Source organism: Bactrocera tryoni, chromosome 2 (genome assembly GCF_016617805.1).
Source record: "Bactrocera tryoni isolate S06 chromosome 2, CSIRO_BtryS06_freeze2, whole genome shotgun sequence".
NCBI classification, from domain to species: domain Eukaryota; kingdom Metazoa; phylum Arthropoda; class Insecta; order Diptera; family Tephritidae; genus Bactrocera; species Bactrocera tryoni.
The window spans coordinates 25,912,967-25,925,902 of record NC_052500.1 but is presented as its reverse complement, the minus strand read 5'-3'; the positions used below and the strand labels follow the sequence as shown (position 1 = coordinate 25,925,902).

Here is a 12,936-nt window from a genome sequence, read left to right as displayed (position 1 = left end):
TAACAACAGCAATAACAACAACAATCACAACAACACTAATAGCAACAACAACAAAAAAACAGCAACAGCAGCAGCGCAACTAAACTGCCAGCAACCACTTAGCCAATCACCAACACTGCCACGTACAACAACACCAACAACAAACAGCAATAAAAACGAAACGAACACGCAATAGCGAAATATAATGCTGTTTTTTGTTATACTCGTAGTTGCTTTCAAACTTATCGTCATGGTAAGGTGCGAGAGGGCAGAGGTGTGTGCGCTAAGTATGAGGTGGACACTCCTAAGCTGCCGCGGTCGCCGTTTGTTTGCTCCCATGTGGGTTGGGGGCTTCGGTATATTGACTGTTGTGGGCGTAACTTTGTTCTGCATTGTTTATCGTTTCGCTGTGGTGGTACTAACTTGACTTGCTATCTAATTAGGCCCTGGCACGTAATGAGGAATTACGAAAATTTCAAGTAGGCGTTGGAGTAGAAATGAAAAAGTTGTTATTATGGCTTTAAAACTTGTTAAGGACGAATGCGTGGAAATGTTTTTCAGGTGTCTGTTATATGCATTTTGTGTTTACAAAGTAGTTCTCACTTATTGCGGGTAAATCGAACGGGTATGAAATTTGGAAATGTGATTTTTTTATTGAAATAAAGGAAAGAGATATTTGTTGTTCGGCTAGACGCAAGGTAGTGATAAATTCTGGGAGTTTTTCAATTTCATCGTACACCAAGTCAAGTAATATTGTGTTAAGCGAGATGAGTCAATGGCGCCTACTTATTCGCAATTTTTATGATGAGGCGGGGTTTTAGTAAAGAAGACATATTTTTTTACCACAAACAGTTATTTTAGAACAAGAAGCTGAAGCTCTCGCTTATAATAATATATAATATAATTTTGGAATCATCGGTCTATTAAAAGCTAGAATGTGAGTTCGTTATATAATCAAAATAATACGTTTTATGAATAGTTTCTTTACTAAAGTACTTACTCATTATAAAAATTGCGAATAAGTAGGCTCCTGTTGCTTTTAACTCTGGAACACGCTCGAAGCTGTGATGAACTATCGTGGAAAAGTTCAGAAATTACGACGATATGCTTTGATATTAGGACTTGCGCGTCAGCAAATTGTCCCAGATCCCTTTTCCATGCCTTGTAGCGAAGAGTTTGGTTTTCGAGGCTATATTGTGAAATCTGGAACTAAATTGAAACAAAAACTGGAACTAAGTTGTGAAAATTTTCTCAAGTATAAGTGAAGACAATATGGAGATTAGATTCATGTTTAGTTTATGCGTATAATGATTAAACGTTACTCCTAACCGATTCTTCTGTTATAGAATTAATAGAAAAACTAATATTATTATCAGGTTAGATTAGGCTATTCTGGTAGGCCAATTAGACACGCATAGACCAGTTTTGGCCCTTTGCGATACCAGATGGAGTTCAGTTTTTAGGTCCAAGAGGAGTAGTCAGCCTTTAGGATGCCTGCGCTTGACGCGAATTTTAACAAACGCTGTAGCCTCACTATCAATACCTCTTCTAGTGTATCATACCGTGGGGACCGCAAATGTTTACAGCGTAGTCTTGCCAATGCGCGACAGGTGCGCCATTGTTTCCCTGGTGCCTTGCTCCATATATTACCTGCAGTCTTCTCGATCTGTTAGCCTCTTCCTGCGCGTGTGTGTATATTATTATTATAATCTAAGAAACTTTTGAAGCAATTTAATATAACAATGTTGTTGTAGACTTCAATTATTAAATTTTATGTTAAATTACTCTGTAGAAGTTTAAGCATAATATAATAAAAATTTTAACTCTCTGCAAGACCAAATATTGGCATAACATTAATACTGAATGGGAACTCACTAACGCTTCTTCTAAAAATCTCTAATCCAGGTTAAGGCTGCGCGTAGAAGGATACGAGAATATGATCCACGGTTCACTTTTGAGGCATACCTAAGAAATATACGTTTTTTAATGAGACAATACTTTTGCAATCGAGAAGGACCTATTCGACCAGTTCGACACCAAGTGAGGTTTCAGACAAGGGGACTTCTTCAACTGCATTGAATTCGTAGATAACTTCGTCTATCTTGGAACAAGTGCCGATATCAACGACAACGTCAGCTTCGAAATCTAAAACAGAATAACTCTTGCCAACAGGTGCTACTTCGGACTGAGTAGGCAATTGAAAAGTAAGGTCATCTCCCAACGTTCAAAGACCAAACTCTATAAGTCCCTCATCACTCCAATTCTTTTATATGGTACCGAGGCATGGGCAATGACATCAACTGCTGAGTCGGCCTTAGGAGAGAAAGCTTTTGCAGATAAAAAAAGTCAGCGGTACCAGATTTATGACAACATTGACAGATTTCAGCGAGATAAGAGCGTAGCCGCTATCTAAGTCATGCCGTCCGAATGGACGAAAACACTTCAGCTGTGAAAGTATTCGACGCAGTACCCGGCGGTGGAAGCAGAGGAAGACCTCTAGTCCGTTGGAGAGATTCACTTGGTAACTCGAATTGGCGTCAAATAGCGAAAAGAAGGAACGATTGGAGCGCTGTTATTAACTCGGCTATAACCGCGTAAGCGGTGTCTACGCCACTAAAGAAAACGAATAATTCTTTCGTATGCGATATTTGATCAGCCATCTAACCTAATCAAAAAGGCAGAGTGTTCTCTATGGACAGAGGGTATCACTGGTCCACATATCTTCAAAAATGAAGCCGAGCATAATTCCATAATTCTACAGTTAATGGAGCCAAGATTAATGACTTTTTCTTGTTGATATGGACAATCGACAAGACTGGGCTACATGCCATACGATCAGTGAAGCAATCAATGTATAGAAGCAAACTTTTAGTGAACGCATTATATCGCTTCTTGGGCTTGTGGTGTGGCCCCCAAGATCGTGCATAACAACTCTAAATATAATAGTTTAGTAGTATTTAATGGAAGGGTTATGTGAAGTTGCTTATCTATGAAGCGGTCATCTGACCAAGATAACTTTTAAAATATATAGACAAGCCAATATTATACCAAGCTTAACTCTTGGCCTTCACATTAAATTAAAAGCCTTTTATTTCATCTTGAAAACCACTTGTGTAAAAAAACACCTTTTCTATGAATTTTTCCCAAAAATATCTGCAGTTACACATTTTATTTGGTCATCACTTCAGTGCGCAATTTGAAAGCTTTCAATTATATTCAATAACTATTTTATGCTGCAGTGGTTCAGCGGTTTCTTATCACTTTTCTCTGTGTTTCTCGCACTCTCAACTCACACTCTTTGCTCAATTTGCACTTCTTTTGGTAATGGAATTTTCGTTTTTGTGTGCTCAAGCTTTTTGTATGTTGCTATTTTATATCTTTTGTATTTGATTTGCATCCAATAACTGTGTGAGTATGCATTAAATCCATAAAACAAACAGCATTGCACTCATGAGAATTAACACTACATTATTCAGCATTCACCGCTCGCCGCCAATGCAACACTACACCCACGAACCGGTTGCGGGTTGCGCGCAAAAAATTTATATGGTGTGCGAGTATATATAATATATCGGTTGAATGCGATGCAACGCCTTTATGCTTCCATGGTTGCAACTTCCTTTTGCCTTTCACAGGAATTTTTTGTTCGATTTGTTTGAGCATACAGTTAGTACAGCTGTTTTTTGTATTCCGCGAAGTGGGAGCAATAAAATAAAACAATGGCGATGGCGCTTATGAGCATTTGTATATATGTACATACATATATTCGAAGTATGCACATATACATATTTTGGTATTTGCCTGGACCGAACATGCTCAGGTACAATCAGTTGTTTTATGGAACACATGTGAATGGGGCGTAACATAAACAATTTAGTACGGGGATGCCCTTATCGTGTTTTTTGGAAAACAAAATCGTATGGGTTATGAAAACGGTTATTATAGACACCCGGAAACAAATAATCAGCTAATAATCCAAGAAGCTATCTTTAGTTGAACACATTCGGCAGGTACTTCCAACATAGATATTACTTGTAAAAGTTTAACCCATCTGTTATTTATCTGGTTTTAACCTGTGTGCCCAAAAGACACACATGGAAAAGATGTTTCAGAAACTAAATAATCAAAAAAGCCGTACATCGTCTTTCTGGTGTATGTTTGTAATGGGTGGTCCTAGTGGGATAACTTGCAATTATTCGATAGTGTCTGCTTTCTCCGTTATATAAACATTTCAACTTGCTTCCCCATAAATTTATAATAACACTATCCAAAGTTTTGGAAACCTTTAATATATCTTGGCAAACAAAATAATAATTAAAAAAATAAAAATAAAATTAAAAAATTAAAAAAAAAAATAATTTCTATACCTATATATATATTATTTGGCATATCTCAGAGAGGTTTTATCCCAAAAGTGAGATTAGAATCTCCTTCTTTGGTTACACATATTTGACTCATATGACATCGCTTAGAGCAGTTTAGTTTAAACTAAGTGTAAATGGTTATAAAACGTTGTACCTTCACCCAAAATAGTTCAAAATTTTCCCTCAAAAATTTAAAAGCACCGTTCGTGTTTCCGCTGTGTAAGCGGATCATTTTTAAAGACTAAATGTGCCGATTATTTGACTATTTTCGCTTCAAGATGGAACTTGATTTCTTTTGTATGGCCAACACGGGCACGCTTGCAGAAGTCTAGACGCTGAACCCAATTATCGACTGTTTTCAAGCATAAATTGGCCGATACTTCACATACGATATTCGTACGAAGTACATCAATCGCCTCTGACTTGTTGGCATAGACCATAAACTTGACATAGCTCCACAGGAAATAGTCTAACGGCGTTCGAGGTGGCCAATTGACTGGGCCATTTCGTGAGATAACACGTTCAACAAATTTGTTTTTCAATAAATCGATTGTGACATTCGCTGTTTGGCTTGTGGCGCCGTCCTGTGGAACCACATATTTTCCAAGTCCATATCATCCAATTGGGTTATCATTGAGCGGTAGCGATACCCATTCAAAGTAACGTGCCGGTCTTGATTAGGATCGGACAAAAGAAGTACGGCCCAATGACGCCGTCGGCCCATAAACCGCAACAGACCGTAGTTTTTTCGGAATGCAATGGTGACTCATGGAGTACGTGTGGATTGCTGCCTGGCCACTAACGCATATTTTGCTTATTGACGAAGCCATTCAGCCAGAAATGAGCCTCGTCGTTGAAGATGATTTTTCGATGAAAATCCGGATCATTTTCAAGTTGTTGCTGAGACCAATTCCAGAACATACGACGATTTTGGTGGTCAAGCGGCTTCAGTTCTTGCGTCAGTTTGATCTTGTAAGGATGTAAGTCAAGATCTTTTCGCAAAACTCGCTCCTACGACTTCACAGAGATGCCCAACGCTTGAGAACGACGTGTGAGAGACTGGTTTGGCCGCAGTTTAGCGGCAGCAGTATTCTTGACACTACGAGCATTTCTTTGTCTCACTAGCACAGGAACATTTTGTACTATGCCTGTGCATTCAAATTTTTCCACTAGACGTTCAATTGTTGGTCTGACAGGACGATTATGACGACCATCAATTGGACGTAGCGCTGTGAAAGGTGAGGCCACTGACTCCGAATTTCGGTAGTAAATTTTAATAGTTTCGACTCGTTGTTGGATCGTATATCTTTCCATGATGAAATGGAAAACCTTACTGAAGTCCTCAAGTCAATGTCAAAAAAGCGGAAAAAGTATGGCGTCGTTCGCTATCCCTATCAGTCTACTTTTGTAGCGTCTCTATTGAAAACCCCCTAATAAAGTAATAATGTCTTATACTTCCAGGGCACGATGACTATTCATCCAATCAAACGAATGCAGAATATGAGGCATAAGCCAAACCAAAAAGGCATAAGCCAAAGTAAAAGCAACATTTTTCAGTGAGAGTATTTTGGCCCTAAAATCGTTAGATACTCGACTGGAATGACCTACAACCAGCAAGCAGGATAGCTAAAGGATTTTGCTAAGAGATAGTTAGGTTAGAATTACACTCGCATCTTTACCATTCATTATAAGATGAGGACGGCTGTGGCAAAAGCGGTCAGTTTCCTTTGATATCAAACTTAGGTGCTCGTAGCATACGCCCTTAATTCTGATACCTCAAAATAGAAAGAAAATCAGTATTACTTCTCATCTTGATGAAGCGATAATTTAATTGAAAGCTTAAATAACAAACAACTGGTATAAATAAGTCGTCTCTTATGGTTGTTGACATAGTAATGGTAGTTGTTGTAGTAGTTATCTTGTCCGTGCATGGGTGGTAAGGTTCGGGTTGGTTGTCATCGAATTCATCCAACGGTAGGTCAAGAAAACGTGCTGTTTCGACGGGGGCGGATCATAGTGCAAGGGATGTCACGTGAGTGGGGTTCGTTGATCATGCAATGTGGTAGTTATGGGGGAACTCATTGCACGCTGGATACATATTTGGTATATCGGTGTAGATTCTGGATATGTAGGAGCCTAACCTGCGATAGCTTCCTGTACGAATTTGTGTAATTTGCGAGTTCTTTGTTTGCAAAGGGTGTTGGTTTGATTCGAAGTCCCACATTCGTTGAGTGCGAGTCTACGAAGGTGTTGATGATTTTATGCGTCCGAAGTCGGGTTTTATAATATTTTGCATCGTTTTACTGTGGCCCAGTACGAGATATTGCACTTTTGATACTTAATATCTACAGAAGGGTCGAATCCGTCTGAGAAGAACTCACTTCTTAAAATATAATATTTATTAACAACACTTTTTCGACATTTCCGAAAGCTGAAACGGAAAACACTCTTAAGCTACACTTCGCACAAGCTGTGTCTACGCCTCTTGCGTAACTCATAACTCACTTTGCCATTTACAATATTTACAATTTCGTTACAACTGTACTTCTCGGGTAGTTTTTAAACAAAAGAAGAAATTGCATTTCACAATACTCCACAAAACTCCACGGTTGCACGATGCTTTTACATACATTTCCCATGTGGCATGTGTTGTGGTGTGATGAACGGACGCAAGGACACACATACACAAACAGACAGGCAAATAAAAGCAAAGGAAAGTGGCGAATGTAGTCGCACCAAAGTTTTACGGGCAAGCCGCTAGGCGCATGTTAAACTCATCTCCGCAATAAGGCATAAAAATAAAGAAAAAACGAATATGGAAGAAGATTAAAAATAAAAGAAGAAAAAACAACAAAAAAACTAAAATAAATGATATCAAATAAAAAAGTCGCATAAAAGAAAGTAATGAAAATCTACAATGAAGGCAACGGTACATCATCGCCGCTTGGCGCGAAGGCCAGTGATAATAATGGGAGGCCTGTTGCTTGCTGTACTCGCATACCAGAATGCGTAGTCACTGGTGAGAGAACTGATGCGCTGATGGCTTTCTTGTGCATTCGGTTGTATGTGGCATGAATGCCAGTCTATTGTAAGTTGCATTTGCAATTTTTATACTCACGCAACATGTTGCAACTGATGTATAAATATCGGGTTCCCATAATCGTTGTTTGTAGCGAATTAAGTACAGTCGACTAGTAAAATCTGAGATTATACTTACATGAAGAGGGGCTTTTAGACATGTGGTTTTCAAGAAGGAATAGAACGAATATAATTTAAGGTTATCGCCAAAAGTTTAGTTTTAATGTGAAGAAAACGATTTGTTCTTATGTTTTAAAATAATTTATGGTAAGGGACCGCCGCGTCTGGTTTGTATAAATTCTGAAGGCGTGGCTCAGTTTTGGACCACATTTTTCAGCATTTGGTGTCGTATGCCAGCAATAACGCTCTATATTTTTTTTTTCTAAGACGTCAATCTTATCGTTATAATCTGTTTAGACAAGCGATTTTACATAACCTTACAAAAAAGTATTAGTATATTGAAGATTCTCGGCCTACCAGAGCGAAACATATTTTATTGGCAAAATTCGTCCTTTTTGTTGAACATAAAAGCCATGAACACACGCTAATGGCCGACAAAGGCAAGAAGCCGAGAAAGACAAGTCTCGATGAGTGACAGAAGCAATGATATGCGGCAGATAAAGGAAGATGAACATATAGACTAATTAAGAATGTACCAGCCTGGATTGACAGACAACACGGTGAGACAGATTTTTACTAAACGCAGTTCTTATCGGGATATGGCTGTTTCAGGGAATATCTGGACAAATTTAGCCACGATGACGAAACACAATGAACGAAGGGCCGCTATAGCGCTCCAAGAACACAGACTGAAAGAAATAGGCATTCATCGCCCAGCTTGGTCCTGCGAAGTAGTGCTTAATGCCGTTCCCGCAGGTCCAAATACAATACAGCAGCCTGTGTTAAGCGCTTAGTATGTAGGCGTACTGTTTCACAAGTCCAGCATAGTTATGTAATATTGTCTGGGCGTGATCCCGAAAGAGGTGTACTGTACTACTTGTAATATCTTTAGGAGATTCTCCCTTCGGAAACAAAAAACAAAAAAAAAAAAAACATGATCGCTATAGACCCTATTTTTGTCATACGATTTGTCCTTTGCCCCAAAATAGGTCTAAGTATCGGCGATCAGCTCTTCATTCGACCAAAATTTCTTCCCAGCGAACATTCTTTTGAGATATGAGAAGAAGAAGTAGTCAGTCGTCTAGGGACTAGATATGGAGAATACGGTGGATGTGGAAGCAATTCAAACCCCGAGTCATGGACTTTTGTCATTGTTTTCACTGACTTGTGGCACAGTGCACTGTCTTGGTCAAATAGCATTTTCTTTTCTCCAAATGCTTCCGTTTTTGGCGATTTAAGCCTTCAAACGGTCCAATAATGTCGCTGTTGATGGTCCTTCCTTCTTCAAGGAAGTCAATAAAATTTGTTCCATCCCTTGGAGCGGGTTCATTGTGTGCAGTCTTACATGGTTATGGTCGAATTTTTATTAGAGTGTTTTTTAAGCGGTCCCTAACTGAGCGGACAACCCAGGGGAGGAATGATTCACCTTTTCCTTTCAGCTCTCTTTTAAATGGCTGATTTTTTGCTACCCAAAGGATACATGGTATAAGACTGGAAGTGAACTGCTTGAACCATATGTACAAAACAATCGTTTCTTGCCATTCCCAAGTGAATGGCGCTTAGAGAACTTTCCTCACTTGTGTGAACTCTTACGCATGGCTTCATCCTCTTCTAATAAAAGCTACTTTACTCAAAATGGCACGTATAATTCACAAACTAATGATCCGACAGCCGTCAAATGTGTACACTTGCCTTTTAAAGGTTAGGGCTAACTAAGAAGCATATGTATTTAATTCTAGTAGCGCCATTTATATATTTTATATTTATAATATGTCCGGCCGTGCACTTTTGAATTGTTAAGCGGTGCAAATTCGCATGATTTTGGAGACCCACGATGGGATCTAATGCGCTCGCCATAAATTTCCTTCAATAAATAGATAGTTTCGTTGACTGTATGGCATCCTCTAGTTCAGGCAAGAAAAAATCAATAATTATGTTTCAGCAGCTAAAATGTTTTGGGTGCATTAGCCGCTAGACTTAGTATGGTGCGAAACCGATCTACGATACACGGTTGCTCGAAGTACCGACTCTGCCATTCTTTTGATAATAAGTTTTAAGATTCATTATGAAATGGCAGTTCAAACTGTATACATATCAGTTAACAGCTGCCAGAAAGACTTACATCGAAAAGAGTGCATTGCTTCATTGAAAATCATAAGTTTTCGTCACCACTTTATATCATAGTTCTTCGGTAAGTATATAAAGTGAACGTGTGTGCTAAGCTGGTGTAATTTGGTACCGAAAATGGCTAAACTCTTTTTTCATAATCTTCTAGTCTCCATATATACAATATTTTGATTTCAGCCTCTCTGCTTGACTTTATATCGTACATATGGCAAGGAGGTCAGGCCTTTCAATCAAGTTATACGGGACTATTTCACCTAGTGTAATAGTTTTCGAATCTGATACCAATCAGCATATATATTCCCTTGCACCTTATATGAACAGTTCACCTTTGGTGACACGTGACATGTAGTAGAATTTGATTTTAAATCAAAATTAAGCTCAAACGCCGCAGAGCTCTCCAGTGAAAGTATTCATTTTTTTCCAAAAAAAATCTTCGAAAAACCTTCGTAATTTTAAGGTTTTTAGTGATATCTAACAATCCCGTCTATCCCTCATTGCATTTCTCTTATGAATTCTCGCAGACAATTCGTTGCATTACAGTTTTCTTCCAGTTTTACAATATGTGAGAGCATAAAAAGCTCAGCACCATACGACACTCAGCCCTCCCTTATTTGTTTTGCACTTCGCTGCGTTGTAATAAAAATGAATTACGGCGCTGTTCAACTAGAAATATATGGAAACAAAGCGTGAGCCGAAGAGAAATGTGTGCAATAACTCTCCATATGCACACGCGCACGAACACATACTATACATATATACGGCACACAAACAAACAAACACATGCGCATATATTGGAACTATTTAGTTATTAAAAATTACTCGGAGCAATTTGGAAAAAAATGCAGTTTTTTGTCTTGTTTAATTTGCGCATAAATCGTAAAGCCGTAAAAGCATTGTACTAAGTAGGCAAATATACTTTTTATTACTACAAAAGCCAATTTTTATATTTTGTTAGAATGTTTCCTGTTCCGGCGGCATTTTTAGCTCTTCGCTCACGCTTTAAAATGTGCAATATTTATTGGAATTTATTTCGAAAAATTTTAATTTTACTCCTTTGCCATATAGCAAACTTCAGCGTTTACCATAAGTCACGCGCGGAAATCCACGCGGATTTTTTTATCAGCCAGCCATGACAATAAATCGTATCAATGACAAAATTTATGCACATTCCCGGTGCGGCATATTTACAATGGCTCATGCCTAAAAGCAGGCAGCATGCGGCGACAGTCATGCAGTCGAGCTCAGTGGTTCAGAGAGAGGAAGTAGTAGTTCTTTCCGCGATTGAACTGATGCGGAAGAATGTGAGAAGAAAACAAAATATTAAAGAGATGTATATAAAGATATGCAAATGTTTAAAGATATTCTTAAAGCAGGAAAAGTTTTCAATATCTAAGGGTCACAATGACTCTCAGTTCCAATAGAGGCTTACTTGAAAGTCAACGAACATTCACTGCTTCCAAGAAATTCAACTTCGGGTTAGAAAAATATAGGAAACAAATCTGGAACATGACAGCTATTCAAGCAGTAACACTTATAACTTAGTTATTAGCCTCATTTAACTCCCAGCTGTAAGAAACGTATCTTATTGGAAAGAAAAGCCTCACTTGTCTTCGAAGAAACAATATACGGAGATTTTGAATGCGAGTTCTAACACTCAAGGGTTGTCTCGGCTGATAATATCTCTCAGCTCTGGAAAAAGAACTATTACCCTAATTTGGTTCTCTCGATTGGTAATATCTTGTGTAAATACGCAAAAAACTATTTTCACCAATTTTTATACTATCTTTATCAAAGGAGGACTATTTTCTGGGATGGACAATTTGGTTTCCGAAATTGTATATTTTAATATTCTCAATCAAGGAAACAAAAAAGTCCGGGGGCCACATGTAGGGCGACTACGGAAGCGTGAGAGCCGGGGTGTTGTCGTGGTGCAACTTCCAATTTGATGCGATGTCTTCTCGGACCCGATCGAACTTTCGTTTGAGTCTCTTGAGGACTTCCTATTAAAACTTGGCGTTGACGGTTTGTGCAAGAGGAACAAATTCATTGTGGACGATGCCTTTGATATCAAAAAAGATAATGACCATCGTTTTCGCTTTAGATTTTCTTATTTTTCCGGTGTTCATCAGAGACCTCTTACCGGCCCTCCAAAAAGGCTTGGTGCAACCAAAACTCACCACTTCTTGCTAAAGCAACATCTGGGTAAGCCTGCTTGATCACATCAAACGTCTCTGTTGCAGATTTACCGAGTTTCACACAGAATTTAATCGCGTACCTTTGCTCTATTTTCGGCTTACACCACTCGCAGAAACACGTCGCGCAAAAATGCTTGTCCTCACTTTCAAGGTGCTCGGATATAACTGACCAGCCGCTCGTTTGTTAGCTAGGAACACCCCCTACCGAATCCAGTCAGTGTACGCATGCTCCGAAGTACTTTCGCGGCGGAAGAAAATCAGTCCTATTACTTTCCGGAAAAAGGAAGGAGCTTAGCTAGAAACTGATTTACATATTTGAACAATTGATTTAAATAGTTTCACAGGATCTTGGAAATAGATTAAATCTGTGTTAGGTATCTCGAAAATAAGCTTCTTTCGAAGTGTTTGTAGTAACACAATACCATAATCTTAATATCCTTATATTCAAATTTTCATTGTATATTCTTTATTCAAAGTGTTGTACATCTGAAGCTATAACATTTTCCCATCTTTCTGGCAAGTTGAGGAGTCCAAAAGCACTGCGCCAGCTCTGTGGTTAAGAATGTATCATACCAATATTTTATATCCTGATCTGATGTGACCGTGTGTGAGTGAGAGCACTCTATACCGACCGAAACAAATGGTAGTCTGAAGAAACAAGTTCTAGACTATAAGACGGATAAAGTTCCGAGCCGCGGCTCTCCCAATAGTAGTTCATGATGGAAATTATTGTCTCGTGTCTAGCCACAAATTCTTGACGTAATTCGGTAATGACTCTCTTTAATTTGATTAGTTACTGTCGGTAGCGTTTTCCTTTAATGAATTCACCGTCTTCAGAAGCGCAAAACACAGCTCGTCTTTCTGATCCCACCTACTCTTGAGCATGGCGTCATGATGTGTTGAATAAAAAGATATTTCAAAGTTAAAATAACCACAGGCATCAGTAACATCGTCGACGTCTTCGTATTTTAAATATCTGTCATTAGATATTGGAAATTCAATATAGAAGAGAGGTTGAAAAAGGCCAGTGGTTCTCTCTACGCATGTAAGAAGGTACTCGGCTCAAAATGAAG

At 38.7% G+C, this 12,936-nt stretch overlaps 1 long non-coding RNA gene across 1 annotated transcript in view; it reads right to left on the bottom strand.

Moving 5' to 3' along the window:
- Positions 1-985: 985 nt before the first annotated feature.
- LOC120768211 overlaps positions 986-12,936 on the bottom strand; it is a 500,046-nt gene continuing 488,095 nt past the window's right edge. The window contains exon 3 of the long non-coding RNA XR_005704742.1: positions 986-1,188. This is a non-coding gene — a long non-coding RNA (uncharacterized LOC120768211). The remainder of the gene's footprint in view (positions 1,189-12,936) is intronic.